The following is a 24,268-nucleotide window of genomic DNA, read 5'->3' as shown; positions in this document are numbered from 1 at the left end:
GCAGCCTCAACAGCCCACATTTGAGCCCTTATCTATTCCCAAACACAAAGTCTTTATGTTAGCTTGGGGTTTTACTGCTGTCAAGGGATCGCAGGCAAACACATGAGAAACAGCTTTATCATTTCATGTTTGCCTTTTGCTCTATTTTATACACTACAGTACAGTACACGACAACCCATACTGAAACCGTTTTTTTTCTCTCACAGAGCCTGGTGTGCCTCAGCTGATGCCATCCTCAAGTAACTATGCTAAGATCAAGCAATTCAGAATCAAGTTATATGTAAGATGATGTAACGCAAAAGGAAGACGAGCTCAATTGGAAAACTAGAGTGATGTGTCGAATGTATGCTGTTTGATTGCCATTTGATGGACGTATTCTGACCCTCACCGGGTATCCTGACCTCACAGGGCTTTATTGACTTGACTCTTTACCCGACCCCTTGATTCAATACCGGCTGCTATATAAGACTTCAGAGCGACTGAGCTCCCAAACCTCAGTCTTATTCAGGGTAAAATTACGTAACGCCTACTCCTGGGACTCTCTTTCATCCCAGCCACATTGGCAGGGACTGTCCCAAACAGGATATGGGGGGGAGGGGGAGTCACAGCGAAGCCAGCAGGTAAAGTGCAGGCTACCGGCCAACTAATGGAACCTGAACGGCGGCGTTGTGAGTCAGATTTGGACTCGGCTCATGTGGCACCTCAAGGCCGAGAACCTCTGTCTGATCTTCCAGCCGCCCCATTACGCTTTCTAAGCAGTTGGAAGAGCCTGTTACTGTGGACTGTGCAGTCCATGCACTCGTGTTCTGTCCCTCCTTCAAGGAAATATCACTTCTTCTTGGAAGAGACCCAATGAACCACCCGTCGCCTTATAAAATATTCTGCTAGAGGGTTTTATTCTGAATCCATCTCCTCTTTCCATGAAAAGTCTGAGGACAAAAAAGCAGATTTTAGTCAGTGACTCTTTTGTTTCCTGCAGGGAGTGACTGTTTGTTTTTTCAGATAAATTCAAACTGTGGAGGCTCCTTTGAAGCCTCCCATTGCTAGTTGTGGAACTAAGTTAAATTAGTCACTTCATCCGTTTGATCAATTTAGCAGTTAGTTACTTCGCAGATTAAAGTGCATACAAAGAGTTTTAAATCGTAATGACACAACTTTATCTGTTACCTCTTTATGATTTAAGTTAACAAACAATACCATCAGCGAGGATATTGCAAGATTATCCATATCCATCCAATCCACTTTATTTATATAGCACGAGTTTAACAAACACAAGGTTTCCAAAGTATATTATCCATAATAGAAAGTAAATAAAAGTAATTATATTAAAGACATAAACTGAACTGCATATACCACCAAAATTCAATGTAGCTCCTAGCAGATTTAAGATACAACTACAGCATGCATATGCTTTAAGTTATATGCATTGAGAATACCTTTTAAAATATAAATGTTGTTTACTTACTTGGTGATCGTTTTAGTGGCTATCAGCTGTTTCAGTTTTATTCTCAAAGACAGACCCAATGACAGGCTTTACACTGCCTACTTTTGCATTCTACACAACATTTCTTCTTTGCCCTGTTTTGAAGCCAAAGTCCGACTTGATGTTTTTTCGAGACCTATCACACCTATCACTTCTGCTACAACTCCCAGGACTGAACACTGATTTGTAGTCTGCCAACAGTCCCTGGGAGTCAACATCGGCTGAACCCTCTTACCAGCTGAAGGAATGGGACCATAACAGCAATGTGATAGTAGAGAGTTCCATTCAAGTCTATGTAGCCTTTCAAAAACACATGTTAACAGGCTACTGGGATTGAATACTTTTTCTCCTTCAAATTAGCTTTACCAATCACATCAATTTTTTTGTTTTTTTTGTGTTTTTTTTAATCCTGGACCTGCTCATGTCTCATTAATTTCTCCGTCCTTCTCCACCTCTCTGTTGTTCCAATTTCCTGTTTCCCCCTGTCTCCAATTTTCTTCCACATTCTCTATTTCAAATGTCAAGTAGCAGCTGCTAGTGCCTTGCCATGGCGGCCCGCGCTCATAAATCTGGGCTAATTCTCCACCTCTCTTCCACGGTGTATAAATCTTCACACTCACAAGAGCACTAGTCCTTTTTGATGAATGGGCTGGAGAAAGCGGAGGATGCCAAGCCGAGCTCCAGTTGTGCACATAATCCACGAAAAACAAAACGGCGAAAGTTAATGCTAGCGGCGGCGTGTCTGACGTTCAATTCATCTGATGCTTCTTAGCACCTTTTGAATGCAGGAAACAAGGCAGGGGGCATTCACCCTGCTGACACTCCAATTATTATTTATTTATTATGTTTTGGTTTGCTCTTTAATGAGACGATTTTGCAATTTATCCCATAACGGCCGCGTTCTTTTTTTTCTGAAGGTGAAAACACATTTCTTTCTGTCTTTCTGTTTGAAGTAATTCACTTCATGAAAGAATAAAAAGGGGTGTTTTTGAAAATTAAATTCCTCAGTGAAATGTTGAGGACACCATTCAATGTCAGGAACAAAGGATGAGGCTTGACTAAGCGTGACAGCGGCGCACCTAATTGCCAACACATGAGTCCGGGAGAGTTTGGTAGACAGAAGATTAGTTTGTTGCCACACAAGCGCGGCCGTGAGTGTTTTTTTGCTTAATGAGAGGGGAACAAGGATTTGCTCGGCCGCTCGCTACCAAAAGTTATTTTGTGCCTTATTAGTAGGCGAACAGCTGCTGGAGTAGGCTCAGCTGATCTCCATGTCAACACGCATTACACAAGTCGATCTTGCTGCTTGACTACTCGCTGAGAAACCAATCATAATCGATACCGCCGGGAACGGGAACACCAACGCCATGCTTGTCAGGTGCCCAGAAACACTTCTTGTGAAAGTGCCACAGATAACATCAGTCATTATGAGAAGTCGTGGCACCTCTCCATTACGGCTCGGCATCGACTCCACCTGATACTCCAGCTGGCAAACGGGGGAGAAGTCGCTGCCTATAACATCATATTATTGCCTGATATTTGAATTTTAAAAAACCATGAGAGCAATATGAGTCTGTATGTGATAACTGAGTGTATGTGGAGAACAGTAAAGAAGGATGTGACTCCAGAGATGGAATAAATCGATGACCTCTGGACACGGACATCTCTGCGGACCCAGTGGGGCCGGTCTAAATCAGGATAGCCAAACGGAATGGGCCATTTCATTTTTTTCTTATGACTGTTGCTGGAGTATTCACTGGCCCAAAGGTCCTCCACAACTCCACTGGCTGGTCTGTCCTTGAGTGGTACCGGCATAACCGCTATAAAGAAAATAAATAAAGAAGCAGCCCTTCAGAAAGGCTGCTCTTTCAAATCTCCAGGTGGACTGGAAGTCTACGTGGGGATGTGAGCGAGGACACCAACTAATTCTTCCTAAGGTAAGGCACCCAACCCTCCCCTTGTGTGTTGTAGCCTAGCTCAGTGGTTCACCTGAGGGACATGTTTTTCCAACCACAGAGCTTATTTTACTGCAAACCAACAACTAAACCAGGTCCTTGTCCTGCTGACAGGGCCGTCAGATATTTAGTATTTAATTTGCTGAATAATACTTTGATGAAGTGAAATTTTAACCTTGTGAAAAGTGCAAATGAAAAAAAGATAGAAAAATCATCAAAGTACCAAAGTTATCACAATTGATGTTTTTACAGTTTCTTGGTCAATTTCAGTAGCTCCCCAACTTTATGGTGGCGCTGAAGGAGAAGTCAGAAAATCATCATTATGAAGCCATGGAACCATGAATGTCGAGACAACGTTCTGTGCTAAGCCATCAAGTGGAAACATTTATAGAAAACATACCTGCTGGTGACACCAGATAGAAGTCAGGGATATGGATATCTGTACAGTATGCCACCCATTACTGCACCTTTTAGAATAAGCAGAAGAAATTCACATAAGTTATTTACCAACCGAGCTCCCATCTTCCCCCCCTCTCTTCCCCCTTCTTCCTTTCTCAGTCTCCTTCCGAATGTGACATGCTACCTGCCAATTAGATCTCGCTTCCCATCCAGTTGATGGGAGTGATGTAGAGATGAGGGTGCTGGAGCAGAGCCCTTGGGCGATGGCTGAGGTAAAATATGAGGGTCTTGCCAATCCTGATGAAATGCCGCAGTCGCCTGCTACACGCAAGTGTGCCTTTCCCCCCGCTGCCATATATCACCCAGCACTGGCATATCGTCCCCGACAGGTTCAGTAAATCTCCCGCTGTTTTTACTGTTTAAACTGTTACTCATTGCTTATCTTGAGTCATCCTCCCAAGGCAAGTTGTGGAAGAACATTGTGGGGATCGTGTCTGGCTGCTGTTGGGGTCTAGTGCTGAAGTGATGGGACTTTAATTACAACTGTGTGATTTCTCACGATACTTCTTATTCCTTATAAACGAACAGATTTTGATGGAAAGCAGCAAAAGTTCATTTGGGGTGATTACTTTTATACTTATAGGGACTGATGCTCCACAGCACAACTAGTGGTAAAAAAAAAACACCCATATTAAGTCAATGATGATACATCCAAATGTGTTCACACAAGTCCAGGCACAGTGTATGTTTGTGTTTGTGAAAAGAAAGGAATCAGCAGCAGTTAATCTAATTATCCCGCCACTAAGCGAAGGGCACAATGGGATTATGGAGGTTAAGTACCGCATTCCATTAGTGGTCTGACACTTATCACCCCCCATCAATTCATTACCCGTAATTATCCCCCGATATCGGTCGGAAAGACCGACACATTCCGTCGGAGCGTAAGAGCCTGAAACTGTGCCATATATGTGTTGTATATAAGATGCCGGAGTCCCTGAAATAGCCTCATTTCCACACTAACAGGATGCACTTGCAGCAAAGGGGGGGAAGATGAGGATTAAGCAGAATTGTCACCGGGGTTTATATCAGTGCACGATCCGGGTATGAGAGTCAGCGTGAGTGGGAGGTGAGTCGCCCTCAGGTGCAGTGGGGTTTGCTTAGCACATGAATAATATCATGAAATAGCTGGTGATTCATTCTACAGTAAACACAAGGTTTTGACAGAACGTCTCCAGGCGTGTTCGTAGGTGTTTGCGTGCTTTGACACTTCCCCATATTTGCCTTTTGTCCGGAGTACACGCCATCCAATTTGTTTAAGTGTGACCCCCCCCCCCCCCCCCCCCCCCCCCCTCTCTGTGTGAGGTTCCGGGGGGCTGAGCTCATCACAGGTGAGGGCCAGGCTGCTGTCACCTGTCTTCCATCAGTCTCTCCCCCCACCCCTTGCCTGTCCCCCGAATCTCGGCTGTTTCATGTCATTCATTAATAGATGCCCCAGGGCCGGCAATATAGCTCACTACCGCCTTTTATTACTGTCACTTCTCTCTCAGAGGCGTCAAGGTCAAATCCGCTCCACTGTCGTTCACCTGTCACACTCGGCGTGCTGACATTTGTGTTATGAGGAGCAAGAAGGAGAGTGTGTGTGTGTGTGTGTGTGTGTGTGTGTCTAAAAAGAAGATGGAGAGGGTAAAGAATGACTGAGAGGAGAAGGAAGAGGCGATAATAAAACGTCAGGGGAGCTGCCATGTGAGCAGATGTCTGTTCTGTGACCTTGATTAACTGTGATGAGTATACCTCCTGTGAGAATACAATATGTAAGTAAAAATATAAAGGCAATCTGTTTGCTGGAGAGGTTTTTTTTTTTTTTAATCACAGCATCATTGCTGTTTTTGGAAAAGAAGTGATCAGTTGAAGTTGATCAAATTGAGTGTCACATCTGTCACAAGTTATTCTGACTCTGATCAATCAACTTCAATATGATTTCCCATATGATGTGAATACGTTTGTGATATCAAATGTGCATTTATGTCACAGACTTAAGGTGAACTAAAAACAAACAAAAAACGATGTCTATATGTGTAGAATTGCTGACTGAGCGCTTGTTTTCCTACAACTCGTTAAGACGCGTGTGCCATAAATGTGATTGGCCTCAGACTGATTGTTTTTAATGACGATCATGTGCGATCAATGTGATACGAGGCATCTGTTTGGCAAGTTCAGGATTCGTCACTGAACTTCAGAGCCCAAAGGAAGCAAGCGCTTTCTTTCACTCCTTAAAACGTCTTTTTTTTTAACAAAAAACAAAAAAAGCAATTCGGTGCTCCAAATTGTTTCAAACATCTGGTGTATTAGCATCTTTATTTTTTTCAGAAACTCGGGTCGGTTAGTGCTTCTGTTGTAATTAAATCAGTGTTTACTCATTCATGCTGCATTGCTCATTATCCTTGCTTTCCACCCATTTCTGTCTTGAAGGCCCCGTGACAAGTCGGCCTGAGAAAGAGCTTCTCTGTTGAATTTCACGCTCACAGCAGAAAAAGAAAAAAAAAACGCTGTTTGGGTGTTATGAGTGCTTGGGGTTTGTGTTAACAGAGAATAACTCTGTTGGTAGTGCCATTTGAGGTTGAGTTTTAATTTGAAGGGCAGAATTGTTGTCGAGGCTTACATCATTCCATGAACGTGGGAGATGACGGAGCGGACGGGGAAAAGTCCTCTGGGGGCCAAAGTGTGACATCAAGCATTAAATCTAAAAGTTGGTCAAAACTGTTTGCAGAGCAAACGCTGCGAGAACTTTGGACTTAACTCGAGCTATAGCGGGGGGAACTTGTAAAATGTTCAAGACAGGCTGACAGTCAATTATCGGCATCTTTTTTTTTTTTCCTCCGCAGAGATTCCTTTTGTATATACATCCACAAATCCGGCTCTGGCCTTGAAAAGAAGACCCATTTTTTTTCCGGACTGTGATTTCCTCCAATATCTCGTCTCGCCGTGACTGTTTTTTTAACAGGCTGACCCATGGGGTTAAAGTCCTGCAAGCCTTGCAACTGCTGCCTGCAAAGCAAGGAGGAGTGCAAACCGGCCGGCGCCTGCTGCTCGTGTGTGTGCGACGACTGGAGGTCCTGCTCCGATCACTGCTGTGACATCTGCTGCCAGATGTGTGTGGACGTGTGCTCTGGCTTGTGTTCAGGAGACTGCAGCTACACCTTTTGTACGCTTTGCCTCAGCCTGGCACAGAACGGTGTCTCCGTTTTTACCACCCAACTGACTGAAACATGACAGGCACAGCGTAAGTCTACTATCACACTGCCTGTTTGCTTCAGCTAACCCAAATCCTACATTGAATTACCAGGTAAATAAAATGTAGCTTCAGTGTATGTGTTTGGTGTGGGATTCGAATGCTGCTGGGCCCTTTGTGTCATCAAAGATTTAAGCCTCTGTAACTAAATGAAAGGATGTTTTTTTTTTTCCATTTGAGCTATTAAATCCACATTGACCTCTAATATTCCTGCCAAGTGTACTGTGGGATGAATCCAGCCGTTTGTATTGTTCACATCTGAGTGTATTTCAATGATAGCGTGAGTGCATGTCAGTGGTGAAGAGCTCTTTGATCCGAAGACATGTCGACAATAACCGAAGTCCCAATGCATTTCACCCTCTGTCTCACAAGGGTGGGGAAACAGTTTAGAGAGACACGGGAGTATACTCGGAGTGCAGTAAGTGTATTTTAGGAACAGACGTGCCAGTGTGGAGGTGGGGTTCAGATTTCTGAAAAAGACCGTCTGGGGAGCGTTTGCCTTGATACCATACATGCTAAAGACAGGTTGACATGCAGCTGCATTAGCAACCATGCGTTACAGCATGCGATGTATGGATGAAGCCATGCAGTATCGATGTAATGCGATGACTGTAACATAAAACAAAGTTGACAGTGGATGACACGTGCAATTAGAGTAGCAGTGGAAAAACAAAAGCCCGCGCTGACAGGTCACTGAAATATGATGAGCACAGTTTGGATAGATGGTAGATTAATTAAGTTGGCACAGCAGATTGTAGCTGCGAGGGAATTTCACAAGAAGAGATGAGAAGAACTGAGATTAGTGTTGGTTGATGGTGATGAAAAAGGTTGATGCAATGGACAGGAGTCAAACCTCGGGCTCATAAAGGGCCCTGTGGGAAATCCATAATTTGAATATAAACTATTTTTTATATATTCTATTATTTTTCTTTCATAAAACTGTGATTTATGGTGAGTGTGGAGCATATTGGGTTTTTGAATAGGTGAAAAAAGACAGTTCAGAATGAATGCACCCCCTAGAGGCCTGAAGTGGTAGTGGAGACCGCCATCTAAATGTGTTGAAATGAGTCAACAATATGCGGAGATATGAGTTGATATTATTTATGATGTTTTACTGTATCCGAATCAATTTCACCGATATAATTAGTACATATAAATATTTCCAAGATACTATAGTAAAGAGAAACAACTTCCTTCTGAAATTGATTTGGATTTAATAAATATGTTTAGGCTATATACCTTTCGCCATTCTGTTACTAAATCCATCACGAATGAACGCTAATTGATTTTATGAGAATTTACATGATTCTTTTGTTTGAATGTATTCAATATCTGTTCATCAAAGTGCCATATCTTTTTTTAAGTAACCATCGGTCACCTTTTTTTTTCGAGCGCCCACGTTGTATTAACAAAATGATTGCTCTTTTCTACAGACAAGAAACCCGCCGGGAAATTCTATAGAGCTTGTTTGACCCACAACATAACCCGCCGACAACGGCACGGTCAGTGATATCTTTATATCTCTCCTTTTTACAAGTGAGAATTGAAAAGGCTGCTTTCTTCCAGCGGGGGCCGCGCGGCCGAGGCTTTCCGCTGCTTTCTAATGAGCGCCGAGATGAGAAACGCACAGACTCCGACAATGGCCGTGAAAAAGAGCTGTCTGCGGCGGGATTTGTGCGCTCAAAGTTTATGAAATCTTTTGTGTGGAGACGCGTAATGTGCAATCACGACCAGAGCATTTTTGGAATAGAATATATTACGTTTTGAATTGAGTCCGAGATGAACACAAAAACACGATATGCCAAGGACTGCCAGATGTATTGTGAATTTATGTTTTTCTATTTTCAGAACTGTGAGCTATCAGCGCTGTCGTGGCTCTGCGGACAAAATGAGCGCCCCCGGGTCGCACCCATGCGATAAGAGGCTGCACCCTAACACTTGTGTCGCCACCTTTCCCAGCCCCACACTGCGCCTCATTTCCTGTGGATGGATTGATTTCCCGCATATCCAGATGTATGGTAAAGGCACCTCACCAGTACAGGACTCTTAAAGGGACAAACAGGATACCCGATGCAAAAGTGTTGCAGTCTTCACACCCGGAAGATCAAACCAAAGAGCAGAAATGGCCTCATCCCCGGCCTAAAAGCCGTACTTCAAAGCACTCATTAGATAAGATTGTTTTTGCACGTCGAGGCAAACAGTAGTATAATTTGTTTGCATGCGACGTAATATCTGATATCTCTTTGTGAGATGCGGGCGCCCGAGGACATGAGATGCTATTTGCTTCCACTTGAATTAGACCTTTTTATTATCCTGCATGAACATGGAGGGAGTCAGGAGACGCCGGATGAGGTCTAACAACATGGAGAGTGTGATGGACTGTACCTATTTCTACTCCCAGTCCTTCTCGGATTCGTGTCCCTCTCAGTCTGAGAGGATGTGCTGCTGCGTGGCCTAGTTTACTCCTCTAACTTCCCTTTTCCTCCAGAAAAGTTGGTGCGTCTACATTTAGAGTACATCAGATCCCATGAGTCCAGAACAATTACTCACCTTGAGTGCCGTTGTATCGATTTTTTTGGCGTATTTGCTTGAAATATCAAGAGTAGAGGCTTCAAATGATGAAGTCTTAATTTAATAACTTGAAGTCCGGCAGGATTGGATGTGAATTTGACTGCTGGCCACAAATGTTGCATTGCGATCAATAAAGATCTGGTAATTGCTGTGGAAAAAGCCTGAATATTTTATATTGGTCTGTAATACTAGTCTTTTATACATTGAGTGTATATTGTATTCGTGCCATTTTGTTAACACAGGTCTCCTTGTACAGTGTGGACTACTGCGAATAAATGACACCGTATCTTTAAATACCTCGTCTCGAGGGGCTCGTCTCCATAGATGTGTTCATTTACAATCAGCAGAACACGAGAAAGTCACGGCGAGGCCCCAAAATGACATGAGGATCTACCTCCTAAATCGTGTAGTAGAAAGAACAAAACCTAAGATCTTGTGAGGTTTTTTTTATTCCCCCACCTTTGCTGTCTTTCATCTCCTTCCCTCCGTCTTATCTCTTTGCAGCTGAGTGCATTTCTCTCACCTCGCTCGCTGTCTCTGTTCTCTCACGTTGCTTTTACTGAATGTCTTCTTGGTTAAGTGTGGAGAAAAAAAGGCATTGTGCGCTGCTGTCAGTCATCTAGATTACAGCTGTGGAGGGATCCTTACCGCTCATCCTCCCAAAATAAATAGATGCCTCCTAACTTCGCCGGCCAAAAATATCTGACGATGTCAGTTTTTCTCCGTTTTTTGGGGGTGTGTGGTGCAGAAAAAAAAACACAAAAAAATCAACATGAGAGACAGAATGGGAGGACTAAATCTGAATTTCATTCCACAGAGCTGCTATCAACGAATCATCACACAACCCTGTAGAGGCAAAGATCTAAAAAAGCCAGCGAAACCAAACAGACGTTATTCAAACCTTTAATCCCTTTTCATTATTTGTTTAGCAAGCTATGTATATATTTTTTTCTCAACATCGGTTCTCTGTTCACCTGTCAACATCCCCACTGAGCTGTCGGCTTAGTTAGCCGTGGCCCTGTGAGGTTTTATAGTGTTTGGAGAGCTACAGTACGAGGCGCCTATTACTGCCGTGAGAGGCTTTGCTCCATCATTAGCACATCGGGCGTGCACCATCCCTGCTGCCCAGAAAGCAATCTCAATGGACATGAGCCTTGTTGCTCCTCATGTTTCCAAACAAACCTGCTGGTCATCACAGAGCTCAGCCGGAGAGAAACAGCATGGAGCCCCTTGAAGTGCCCTCCTCTCTTCACTCGTAAGAAAATCGTTCAGATCTTTTAAGAGTCTGGACTCGCAAGTTGGAGTGAAAATTTGTCAGCGCATATCTTCACCTGTTACACTTTAGTTTGATGTGAAGCGAGCGGTGACTTTAAAGGCCTAAAAGGGTGACGGTGTCCAATCTGAGTTGTGAGAGTGGAGACCCCCACCCACTCTTTTTTTTTGCGCCCCCCTGCTGCGTGTCAGGTTTGGAGATTCGGAAGATGTGGTGAGATCTGCCCTGAGGACCGCCAGGGACAGATAGGACGGCTGTATTTTTTTGCAGGTGGGTGCAATTCGTTTTTTATTTTCCTTTTTTGGGGGGGTTGGAATTGGATTTTATTTTTGTCCATCCTGAGACCTCCATCTTATCCTGCAACCCAGTCCTCCCACTCAATTTCCATCTCACCATGCGGAAATTGGAGTGATATAAAGATGTGAGCTGCAGATGGAGAAGACAGTCAGAGATGGTAAAAAAAAAAAAAGGAAAAAGGTGAGCAAGGGAATGGCAAAAGATGCAAAACGCGAGATATAGGGTCGAGAGTGAGATGGAGGGCGGACGAGGTGGCAGCACACAGATTTTTAGCATTTCCAGAGCACAGCGGCAAATGTCTTGACCGTATTTCTTATAATAGCTTTTACTCGTGTGGAGAAGCAAAATATGTTGCTATCACACTCACTTTAAAAAATGTTTCCTTTCGATTTCAAAATAGAAACCACCAATAAATAACACATGTATTATTTTTTTTGGCCACTTGGTATTCGAAACGTGGTGCGAAACGAAACGTATAAATGGTGACGGGGACATTGCTCATCTCGGATGCATCACACGCCAACAACAGGACGGTTCAACAGAATCTCCGCGCTTTAATTGCATTCCAAATCCTCTGCTTTCTTTCTTTTTGTAGAGTCTACAATGATGCGTTTAAGTATTCACCAGCATGCGTGAAAGGAGCGAGAAGAAATCATTAGCTAAAAGTAAAGAGAGAAATCAATTAATAGAAAGAGGCCCTAATAGCGAAGGTGGGACAGTTTTTTATTCAGTTGGTTTGCATTCATAATGTATAGGTTGACAGCCCATTAGACAGCGTTAAAAGGAAATCAGATTCTGGCCTTCCTCCAAAGACATTAGGTGATGGGGTCAGGCTAAAGACAAACTGGTAATTGACCAATAGATTCAGGTAAATTGCACGTAAATTGCTGGGAGGAACAACAATTTGGTTAATAGCACTTTTAACAATGGGTGAGGGGGAATTTTGGATCACGGGCGTTTCATAATAATGATGGTGCTGCGATGGGTCAACCTGACAGTCCTATTACTTCCAGGTCTGTAAACACACGTCCTCACAGCTCGAGAGGCAAAACATCACGGTAATGCCGAATTAATAGTGCATTCTGGGATGTAGACGTCCAGGCAATCGCAGACATTGTGATTTGTCCGGCAGTTACACGTTCTGCATGAATGAAGGGTCCGTGTTTGCTCAGACAGACATTACCAAACTCTCAGGAGCTGCATGTCAGTCACACTAATGGACGCTAACAACAGTGAGGTCAATGCTTTTTTTGTAGGTGTTTTTTTGTTTGAGTGTGAATTTCAATCATGTCTGCTACTAGTCTGCTACCTGGGAATTGCTTAACGTGCGTGCTTCTTATAAATTATTTGTTGATCAACTGTGAGTTCATACATTCGCATTTTCTCATGATCATAGCAAATTAAAATGATTGTAATTGTACATCTAAATCAACATTATCGGTAGTTAGCGATTCCTGCAAATCGTGTCGGATTTCGGATGAAATACTGCGGCTTTCTTTTTAGTCTGCGAGGGACAGTTAATATGCTGAACACACACCAGCCACGGACAATGGTTGTTCACAACACGTGCCAGTCATTTCACAAAGACTAAATGAATTCTGGGCTCGGTGCCACAGGACCGAGGACTAACTTGATCCCACAGTAACGTGCAGGCTTGAGTTTGATCATGAAAAAAGAGCACAGGCTAAACAATTACCATGGGGGAAGTCTGATCTGCTGCTCACGCACACTGGACAGGGAGGAGGAAGAGGAGGGTGGGGGGGAAGTGGACGTAGACCCCTCACCCTGCAGGTGTGACTTTCGACAGTGGAAGAGACCTGCTGCTCTGTTACAGTGATGAACGACTTTGCCTACCCTCTGATAATTGCTCACTCAGGGGCAGAGAGAGGTCCATTAATCAAAATGAGCCGAGTGTACTGCAGGACTCCTCCACCTATGGCGGACTCCGGCATGCCTCGACAACCCCGGGTAGACCCGAAGGCATCGGCGCTAAAGGGAACCGGGCCAGTCAGGATGCTGTCACTCCGCGGTGACAGCCGGCGCATCCGCCTGGCGTAATGCAATCCGGCTGGGTAGAGGGGACACGAGTGGAAGAGGGGAGGGGTCGCAATAGAGCGACTGCCAAATGGAACAGCCTCTCAACCTGAACTTGAGGCAAACTGCATAATGCACCTGTGGGACTGTCACACAGACTTTGTTGACATGCATGAGAGTGAGAGAGAGAGAGGGATGCATGAATAAGACAAAAGAAGAAAAGGAAGAGTCTTCTTTCTGCTACGACAAACGATATACGTTGTATATGTTTTACATGCATAAAGGAACAGATGCCGCCAGATCACTTGGTCCCGAGAGTGGAATCCATTAGATTTAGGTAAAGTAATCTTGTGAAGGGACAATTCAGTTGCCTCGGGTACGGCAGTGTTTTGACCTGAGAATGAGAACTGCACACCCGGCTTATTCTCTGGGGATTACACCGCCACGTGGGGTTCAAGTGTTCTTTGCAGTCGAGCAGAAGAGTCTCGAACACAGCAAGAACATGCAAGCAGAGGGCGGGGTCTAGATGCTTGAGAGGGATTACTATTCTATCAGTCTATAGATTGTTTTTGAGAAAAGTGTTGCATATTATACCTTTAACTGAGTGTTATTTTAGAGCTGACTTAAAGGGGACATATCGTGAAAAACGTGTCCGTAAACGGCAAAGAAATTCTTGTACAGGAACAGAACCAACGTTAAGCAGAAAGAGAGTTGAAGCAGTTTTTTCCATTAGTCTTGGATTCTTATTATTACGACTTTTTGAACCCTTAGATTCTGTATATCACTCCTTGAAAAGGGCTGGAAAAAGTCCTAGCCCTGGGGCCCATTGTTTTTTAATGCTACGTTGCATCCATTCGTCAGTCTAAATCCTTAATAACCAAGCATTTCACCCGACTCGGCTTTTGCTTAATTATGAATGAGAACTTGCTGTCAATGATGTATTGAGCTACAAGTTAGATTGCATAAATGAATCAATCAATGATGAGCTGTAGTAGTGGTAGTTTCAGCAGGAGTTGTAGATGGGAACTGAACCTATGACTATCAATTCCCTAAGGAAACTGAACAATGAACTGTCACAACAAAAATGGGTTTACTCTGGATGATGAGCCACCTGAATGTGCAGCTTCTCTCTGCTTTATGGAGCTTTATAGTGAGTTTCATAATAATATTAATTATTAGTAGTATTACTTTATTTGTAAAGCCCTGTTGAATGTTTGAAATGTGCTTGTTTCTGCTCCCAAGAAAAAAAGTATTGCAGGTAAATCACCACAGTATATAGACATGACCTATGTTCGAGCCTTCATAACGTGATTAAAATGCTAAAGGCTCACAGATTGTGAAAACACGGTGAGGTTGACTGATTCCAGGCTCTCTATCAGTGCCGTGAGATCACTCCTTTACCTGAAAGGCAGCTCCCACCGGTCTTCAGTGACAAATCTTACCATTCATGTTGGCGGGAGCCAAATCTTATTATCCCTCGCCCTCCCCATCTGCAGCCCCCAATCCCCCCCCCCCCCCCACCCCCCCCTTCAGTGTGCAGATGCCTGTGTTTCTATAAGGATCTGTAGGAGTCCAACTCACACAGCTGTTATTAAATGAAAATCTGTTCCTCCCATCTCATCCTCACACACAATAAACTACCTCTGCTGTTCCCAGCCAATCTGCAGGTTCCCCGTCTCCTTCGCCGACCGCTTTATGTGCTGTGTGAGTCGTGTCCTGTCCCTGAATATATATATATATATATATATATATATATATATATATATATATATACACACACACACACACACACACACCAGGCATCTGCTATAATGAGGGGCAGGAGAAGGAGCCCAGGCTTTAGGGGCTCACGTTGGAGCCTGAATTATTGTCCTTGCATTAAAGGCCTACGGTGGTTTATCTCCGTATTAGCTCTGCCCATCGTGTTAGATTGGACATCAGCGGGGGTCGACTGCGGCCTACAGAGCGAATGAGCAGGTAATGGGCGCCGCGTGGGAAAATCGCTGAGAGCAATACACGGTGCTGATGTCACACCGCCGCGGAGACACATCATACATATTGTTCGCCTGCTTTCACACGCACTCATTCCCCCAGCTGTGCTTCTGCCGGCTCCATCCATTTGAAACACAGCTGTAAAGATTGAAGAACTGCGCTCTCACTTCGCTCTCGCTGGCATCACAAGCTCATTTTCCAGACAGTTGCGTGAATTGATAGCAGACCGGGACGCTCTCGGGTGCCACCTGCTCTTCACTCATAATGGAGACGTCGTACTGTGGGGGGGGGCTGCCAGCACTCCAGGTCCAAGCTTCCTTCAAGGAAACCTCCACCAGGCATTTCCATCCGGCCTTTGTCGTCATCGTTTCGTCACTAAGAGGAACGAAATCTGTACCTCTGTTTGCTTCGTGGGATTCGTAGAATCCAATTCAGTGATGGACCTTTCAGTTCCACGCCAAGACCTGCGGTGCGACTTCCTGTCAGGCGGCATTGCAACGACCACATGTACAGCGTGAACCTGAGGATTAATCAGGAAGAACGATGGCGCGTTCAAGGTGAAAGCGAACTCTTGAGTGCACGCTCATCCGTCTTCCTTCTATCATTTGCAGGACGATGGCGCTCGGTGAAAAACGCGTGCCATGCTGTCGGTGCCTGCCAACAAAAAAACAAACAACAAATAGTAGTATTGGTTAAAACTAATGAATAAGCAGCTGGTTCGACTGTCCTCACGCTGTAATAAAGTGCTTTCTGGAAAAAAAAGCTCCTCTTTTGTTGTACAAGGGCAAATGTAAGGGGCCAACAAACTGCACAAACCTCTCATTATTCAGCGACAAAGCGGCTCCATTAGACGACAGCGATTGTTAGGCTCTTGTTGCTATTCTTGACAAATTGCCTTTTTTGTTAGCTTTTTTAGAAAATTGGAATTATCTGGCATGTGTAAAACCAATCTACTACAACCATAGTAAATATATATGTGTGTGTGTGTGTGAATGAAAAGTATGATGTAGGTATGAAGGGTGAAATAAACATACATCTGCAGCATGTAATAAAAGTAATATCTTTGTATAGGCGAGCCGAGCAGAATCATTAGAGGCTCCTCTCATTTGCCACTGGCCAGGGATCTGTTCTCTGCAGCTGTGGGCACAACACACACACACACACACACACACACACACACACACACACACACACACACACACACACACACACAAACACGTACACTCATACATGCACACAAACACGCACACACACATAAACAAGAAAAATTGATTACCACCTCCTCCTGATTGCAGCCCCTCTGTCTTCTACATCTAAATTGCAACTCCAGACACAGAAAGCAGGCCATGCAGCTGAAGCGCACTAAATCAATCTCTGGCTCTCTAAAGCTCCTTCACTGCCAAATAAAAAGAACAACCTTTCGCGGGGAAAAAGCCCCCAGAATGTAAAATATGCCATGTAGGACAACACTGCTGGCTTCCTGCGACCTTGCGTGGCCAAAGCTGACGGACAGTATCTTGACTGGTCTTCACAATGTGCGGGGGGAGATTAAATTTCCAGCTCTGACTGAATGTGCTCCGTGGCTTCCTTTTATTGTCCTTGAATAAAGTGGCATTCATTGTCCACATATGGTGTTTAATTTCCTTGACTGACGCTTCATGTATTCCCTCCGCATCCTTGAAACAATTGGACGTTATTCCACCAGGAACAGTATCTGTTCTAATTACCCACGGACTTCACACTCGGTTGATTTGCATTTTTAGCTATTCAAATGACACAATTTGTTGCATTTTAAACACTGACTTACTACTTAAAATTCAGCGACTAAACCCATTGAGTATATCAGCAGTTCTGAGAGTATATTATCTACCGTGGACTACTTTGGAGCCCCCGCCACCATCGCAACTCTCTCCATTCATTACGTTTATCTTGGCATCACAACCACCACCTTCTATTCGACGTTGTCTTCTCCACAACTGGTCCCCTGTATTGTTTTTTTTTTTTCACGCATATCGCAAACCAGTCTTTAATGAGCCCTTATCCATCACTCACGACGAGGTGCTTTACATGAGGATGAATCTGAGACCGTGTCCTTAGCAGGGGGCCATTATGCAGTAATGGTTGTCAGCTGTTTGGAATGCATCACCCGTGTGCCACTAAAATGCTCTCATTTGTACCCTTGTCTGGTTTAGTGTTCGAGTGTATGCATGAGCACTTGTGGTTATTCAATAGTGGATACACGGTTGCCAGTCCGAAATGGATCCGTGCGATATCGCCTGCTCTCGAAAGAAAAATATGTTTGGAATGAAGCGACCGAGTCTGAGAGGTGTCATTGACGGAGAAGGTAATTGCATTATCTGCGATAGCCCTCTTCAGTTGGCCTCGTTGGAACAGTACTTCCTTTACCTATATTGAATAAATTGAATTTATTTCCTATTAGCACACCATCCACACACAGGAAGTCCCATGTTAGAGTATAAATGTTGTATGAAGTCAATTAAGGTAACAATTTGCAACCGGGTACACAAACCCATGAGGGGTTAACTAACAAGCAAGGAGCTATGCGAAATGAATTAAGGTGGATAAATCTAAACGCCGCCAGCCACTTGGTATGCAGCGTCAGGCAGAGGCGCATCAGTGCAGCAGATAATTAGGAACTTAAGCATATTAGAAAAAAAAAATGCATAGCTTGAAGCGCACAGTCTCTCTCTACGATCTTATTCTGTAGGATTGATAAGTAGCAGATGATTATCAGTTTGTGGAAATAAGCTTAAGGTTTGCCGTCAGTATATGGCTAAGAGTATAGCAGTTGCTTCAACTTTAACAGGAGTTCACAGTAGGAAATAATCATAGAGCAAGCTGTGACATTTTGCTTTGAATTGAAATAAGTCTCCATTGCTTATCTGAATATGAGGCGTGCGGACAAAAGGCAAATTATATACTATTGTATATATCTAGGCTGATATTAGAGGGAAATTTATGCAAATAGGGAAAGTTCCCTAAAGCCAATATACATCAAAACTCCACACAAGAATCCCTCTCAAACACTATTATTCACATTTCCCTCCCATATAAATCAAAAATAACATTACATGTCACACAACAACGGAGATATAAACTCAAGTACAGGTACAATAAATTCATTCACAATGAATACTTCGGGGGGTAGACATCAACACCACAAGCATATCTTGAGGGGAGGAAGGAAACCAAGACAAAGGGCTTCCCAGCAAACACAGTTAAGTGACATGCGATGTAACCAGTCAGCTACCGAGGCACTGCAGCTAAAGATATTGATGCATCTGGTTCTCTGTTCTGACAATGAGGCTGATGAGGACAAACCTACAAAGCTGGCCAGTTCAAGCAGCCTCGTCTCCTTGAGCTCCCACGTAATCGTTTGTTTGGTATTGTTTGTCCTTTCAGCATGCAACACCGTCAAACTATTAACCCGGGACAGGACACCACTGATATACTGATTGCCACAAGGTAGAATTTTGTATTATTATTTTTTTTTTTCTTGCTTTCTTAAATTGTGTGACCTTTTAACTTATTGTCCCTGTTTTTATCCGAACTGTGGGCGAGTTGAAGATAAGGAATGAATGCGTAATAATAAATTTAATGAAAGGAATCATTTCGTACTAATTTGGCAGTTTGTTTGAGCCTTTTGTTCCGGTAAATTGAATTTGAATGCCAAAATCGAGCTTTTTCCCCCCAATTTGATGGGTTCACATTAACAATGGGTTATTAGTTTGGCCTTTATTTGGAGTCTCTTCCCCATCGTAGGTCGGTCCCATGAACCCGTGTGGAACCTATGGGGTCAGATGGCTTTGTGGGAGTGATTGCATAGCCATAGCGGGTGTGTTTTTTGAGATTGAATAACCCTCTCTGGTAACCTGTCTGAAGACTTAGGGTTGAGTGTAGGTAGGAAGGGATGCCAGGATAGTGGTTGAGTTGCACCCCGACGTACCGAGGTCAAGTCCTCACCACCCAGGGTTCGAATCCGACTGGCAGCCCTTTCTGCAATGTCCTCCCCATCTCTCTCTCCCCCTTTCAGTCTCACTCTCTCTCTCAATAAAAGGCAAACATGGTTTAGGTATGTCTAGTCTTAGTTAATAGGAGTGTGTGGTTATTGTGGGTATGTATTGGACCCTTTTGCAATTGGGATTTTAGGAAGTACACTAAGGATGTCTACGTTATTTGACATATGGTGTAAAAAAGCCTCTTTAGTAGAAGTTTTTTGAGTTACAACAACTATTAACCATGCTGGAGCACCAATATATTGAAGTACCTGGAGAAAAAGGTTGAACAAAACAATAAAAATACTGTGAAAAAAACAAATAGTTGGAAGATGGAATACTGGTAACAGAGGATATAAGTTTACAACCTTTAGTTCTCCATTTATCAACCCAGTGGCTCTACAAAAAAAGGAACAGTGTTTTACAGGTTGAAAAAATTTAACAACAAAGGGAATTGGAAAGAGAGGTAAACCTTGACCTTAGGCCTCCCCACTGAAAGGCTGACGTAGGGGGAGTCTATACCTCTACCTCTGCACAGTACTAATGCAGTTAGTAAAATCAGTCACAGTAATGTGACAGAATTAACCACGTTTCATTCATCATACTGTGAATATGTAATTTCAAAGATATATTGTTGCATTATGTTCTGGGTTGTGTGAAATCGTTAAGAATAATGTTCAATGGTTCTGGACACCTCCAAGGTGAATTGGATTAGTCTTGATGTCACAGGAACGCCTTCCTGCTCTTTCTGGGCTCAGTATTAACAAGCAGCCATTGCTGGGCAGATTTCATAATGATGATGAGAGATGACTTTGCATCAAGGAAGGCAAGAAATGTCAGGATTTAGACAACAGTGTGATAGTAGTGTGTCATTCAATGTGTGCATTTGTGTGTGTTTGACTCCTGTTTGGACGTCTTGAATTCCCAGATGGGCGAATGGACTCCTGGTTGATATCCAGGTGGTCTGGGTCCAGTTCCTGGTGTGGGATCACCTTTTACAAACCTCCACCATTATGTGTCCTTGAATTAACATCAACTTTGTATTTTATTCTAAAAACATCAGATCATTGCAGATACAAATTAATGTTATTTTGTTCAATTTTTTTTGCTAAAAAGCTAGCTTACCAAGCTATGTGGGCATCCTTAACCACTGGTTCTGATTACTGCAGGGAAGCAGAGAGAGAAATAACACATTCACCTTCATCAAGCTGCAGAGGAAAGTTTATAGACTGATCTGGTGTCTTTATTATTTATAATTGCCTCATTATTGTTTGTTTGTTCATTAATTTTGGAGGGAAGGATGCTTCAGGAGGTGTTCGCCCAGGGCGCCACACAAGCTAGAATCCCCACTGGTAAGGCTGCCTGGGGCTGGGCTGTTTACTTACCTCAAATGCAGAGGGGATCCCCTCCTCTTCCTCGTGTGCTTTCTTTGTTTCCACTCCATGGACCCACTATCAATACTATGCTGCTGCAATTATTACCATCAGCAACCATTTGGAATGATTGGATTTGCTCCAAAGGCTGAAAAATAGACTAAGGCTGTATCATATGGTCGACTTCGCACTGCTGTAAATCCGTAATTGGATAAATTGCATGCTAAGAAAGCCATTTTCCTGCAGGGGAATACAAAAAAAAAGGGGGGGGACAAATGTGCCAATGTCAGTTTAGTTTTTCTTTCTCCTGTTTTTTCTCCTCACAAAAATCATTACTGCATGAAATAGCCCTTATATCACCGGGCAGCTGTATAAAATAATAGCATAATCATGACATCAGAACTGCTGTCTCACATACAGTAGCTTTGAAGTTTCCTCATTTTAAATGCCTAATCGCACACACACACACACACACACACACACTCTGAAAAGCCACAGTAGAATAGACAGTCAGCACGTATGCACCAGCAGAGTGACAGATCTCAGGGTTTCATTTGAGCCGCAAGCATTTGCACACAATAAGAATTTTCCCCCAGTAGAAAAAAAAACTAAGGTTCAAGGCAGTTCAGCAAAGAAATTGAAAAACCTTTATTAACTGAACAGTTAATAATAAAAATGAATTACATGTTTTGGCTACAGACGGGCAGAGAACCCCTCTGAGCAGTTTGCATACGTCCTCTCTTTCTTTACACTGTTCTATACTGTTCTGCTGCTTATATTCAGCTTCACTAGAACACCTCTACACTTGGTCTTTTTGTCACTGTTTGGATATAGCGGCCCACATCAGCCATTAATCGCTTTTGCAAGCTATTATAGCAATAAAATGTGTTTATGATGTCTGAAGAAACCTATGGTGAGATATTAAGATATTGAAATAAATAAATGTTTGTTTTGTAATGGGGACGCTCTTTAGGATACAAGTCCCTGTGATTCTGTTCTATTTCATTTACTGCACAGACAGAGACCGATTGTTATCTGGTTATTCCCCCTTGCTTTTATTTGTTTATTTTCAGGTCACTTGCACCGCTTTGACATTTCATATTTCTCTCCCCACGCAATCATTGATAAAATAAATTAAACATAGTAGGCGGCCTTTGATTAATTTACCGAAGCAATCTCCCCCGTGAAACATTTCCTAAACAGACAAATCCCCTTGATCGTAACACGCAGCTATAGCATCGGAGGGACACTGGGTGTTTCAAAGTGGTAATATCCCGCGGATTGCTGCATTGATATTACACTTTAATGCAATCTCAGGAGCCACTGAGCAGCCCAGTTTGATTGGATAATACTTGCACATTGAGCTCTCAGGCATAAATCTTCATTCCTATGTATAAATCACTCAAAATAGAGCAAGGGGATTTGAGTCACAAATCCAAAAAAGCAATAACCATGAAGGAGGGAAAAGTCCAATACAACACATTTGCCACGTTGCACTGAGCGGTAACTGTTATGCCTTGGAAGGAGCCCAGCGTTCTCGGGGAAGGAGACACGAGGCCCTTCAAAACACTTTTAAATGAACCAATCATCCCTGTGATTGTTATGGAGACAGTCAATCAGGAGGCACATCCAGCGCTGGTTGAGGACACTTGAGAACAAGATGAGGAAGAAGCACACACAGCTTCAGTGTGTAACGCGGACTGTGAAGAGCAAAAATAGCATCCGCAAACCTCTGCACATATTGTGTCTGTGTCGAGGCATCTCATACATTTCTTATTCTACACATTATGAGAGGGAAAAAAAAGCAGGGTTTTCCTTTTCTGTAATTCAAATCAGGTGTGTGACAATATTCTCAAAGCAGCTCCAGTCAGCTCTGGGTAAAATGTGGTCGCCCCCGCAGATATCAAGGTCGGAGTATCACCTGCTCCTCAAGGAATATCTGGCCCACGATTTGAAATTCAGCAGGGTTCTTCTTTCTTTCTTTTTTTTTTAACATTCTGTAAACCATTCCAATAGAGTCATCGGAGTCCTGCTGACCTTGAGACTTGTCACTCACTATAGGACTTTATTTCCTCACTGTGCCCACTTTGAGGTTCGCTGTGCGGTCCGAGCTACTCGGCTTCAAAGGTCCTCTTTGATGTATTTCCTGTAACATCAATGTCCAAACTGCTGACCCCAGAGATTATCCCCACAGTTGTGCATCCGATCTAGAAGTCGGAGTTCATTAAGATTAGATCTCACTTCAGATTTCACCATTGGACGGTGAACAGTAGGAACTTGAGGTCTCGGTAAAGTGTTTTCCTGCCCCCTAATGGTCCGGCTTCATTGTTTGTGTGTAGTTGTAAGCCACGTTTCCCAATTGGTACTGTCTTTCATCTGAAGCCTCTTTAAGCTACCACAACTGCGTAGATTCATAGTAAATCCTCTACAAGAACCAAACCCTGGTGTTTTGTGCAATATTTTTACGATCTGATTTACAAAGGTGCACTCACACAGTTTAATTAGACTCTGGTCTGACTGCAAACACACATCAGCAAATAAGACCATCGTCTTGTTTGTGGCTTAGCTGTGTGCGTCCTTAGGGTGCTAGTTCACTCCGGCGTCAACGTGATTTGTGGGTCTGACATTTTTTTTTGTCTCCGGCCGAGATAACAAGAATAAATTAACTGCTGGAGAGGAGCTTTACAAATGTAGCTCGAAATTAAAGAGACACGGAGAAAGGTGTTTTTATTCCCCTCTTTTTATTCCACATTGGTCCGGAGTGAGTCTCCTGGCGCCAAAATCCGACTGTTTGCAAAAGCAGAGAACAGTCAAGGATTCATACTCGCACAGTGTGTTTCAAGTATCGCCTATACTCAGAGGATTCAGGACTTAGGGCGCTCTCTCTTGGCACTCTGGCTGGAGAGATGCATCAAAGCATCCAAATAATTACAGCGGTAGCCAATGCCATATGATATCAAGATGGGTTTAGCTCGCAAAAGAAACCACTCTGTAGCCTCACTTGGTGATAAAGCTACTCGTCCTGCAGGGTAAAATGTAAATGACACCGTCTTCCCTTTTATCTGCCAGTGGAAGCTTTTCCTAGAAATGGATTTTTATTTTATTTTCTTTGGTTACTCAAGGCCGGCTATCTGCAGGTTGCTGAGTGGTGACTCTGCATAGGTCTTTGAATCTGCTGCTTTCGCACCATGAATCTCAACGTGGTTGCACAGGGGACATATCTGTTTTAAATAGGCTATGATCTGGTTGTAAGGGAATTAAAGTTTCCTTCCAATAAAATACACTCATGCTACTAATTGCTCGGTTGCATTTTTCCAAATGTAAAAACCTTGATGTCAAGTGCTCTTTTCCCCCATGTATTACATCCTAGCCAGTCTCTCTCTCATGCTTTACAGCACCGCTGCCCTGTTAGTCTCTACAGCTAAAACCATCTGTAAGCCTCGTTGGTTGAATGCACACAGTGAGACAATCATTTACTTTCAGTGATTTTAGTAGTTTGTTTATTCAAGTGCCCACACGTTGTTGTTACTGGGTGAGTAAGTCTGAAAATAAATGCCTGCACGTTTATTACAGTCAATGTGGTGAT

The sequence above is a fragment of the Eutrigla gurnardus genome, assembly GCF_963514095.1.
Source record: "Eutrigla gurnardus genome assembly, chromosome: 20".
NCBI lineage: Eukaryota > Metazoa > Chordata > Actinopteri > Perciformes > Triglidae > Eutrigla > Eutrigla gurnardus.
Note: the sequence above shows the minus strand (reverse complement) of the source record.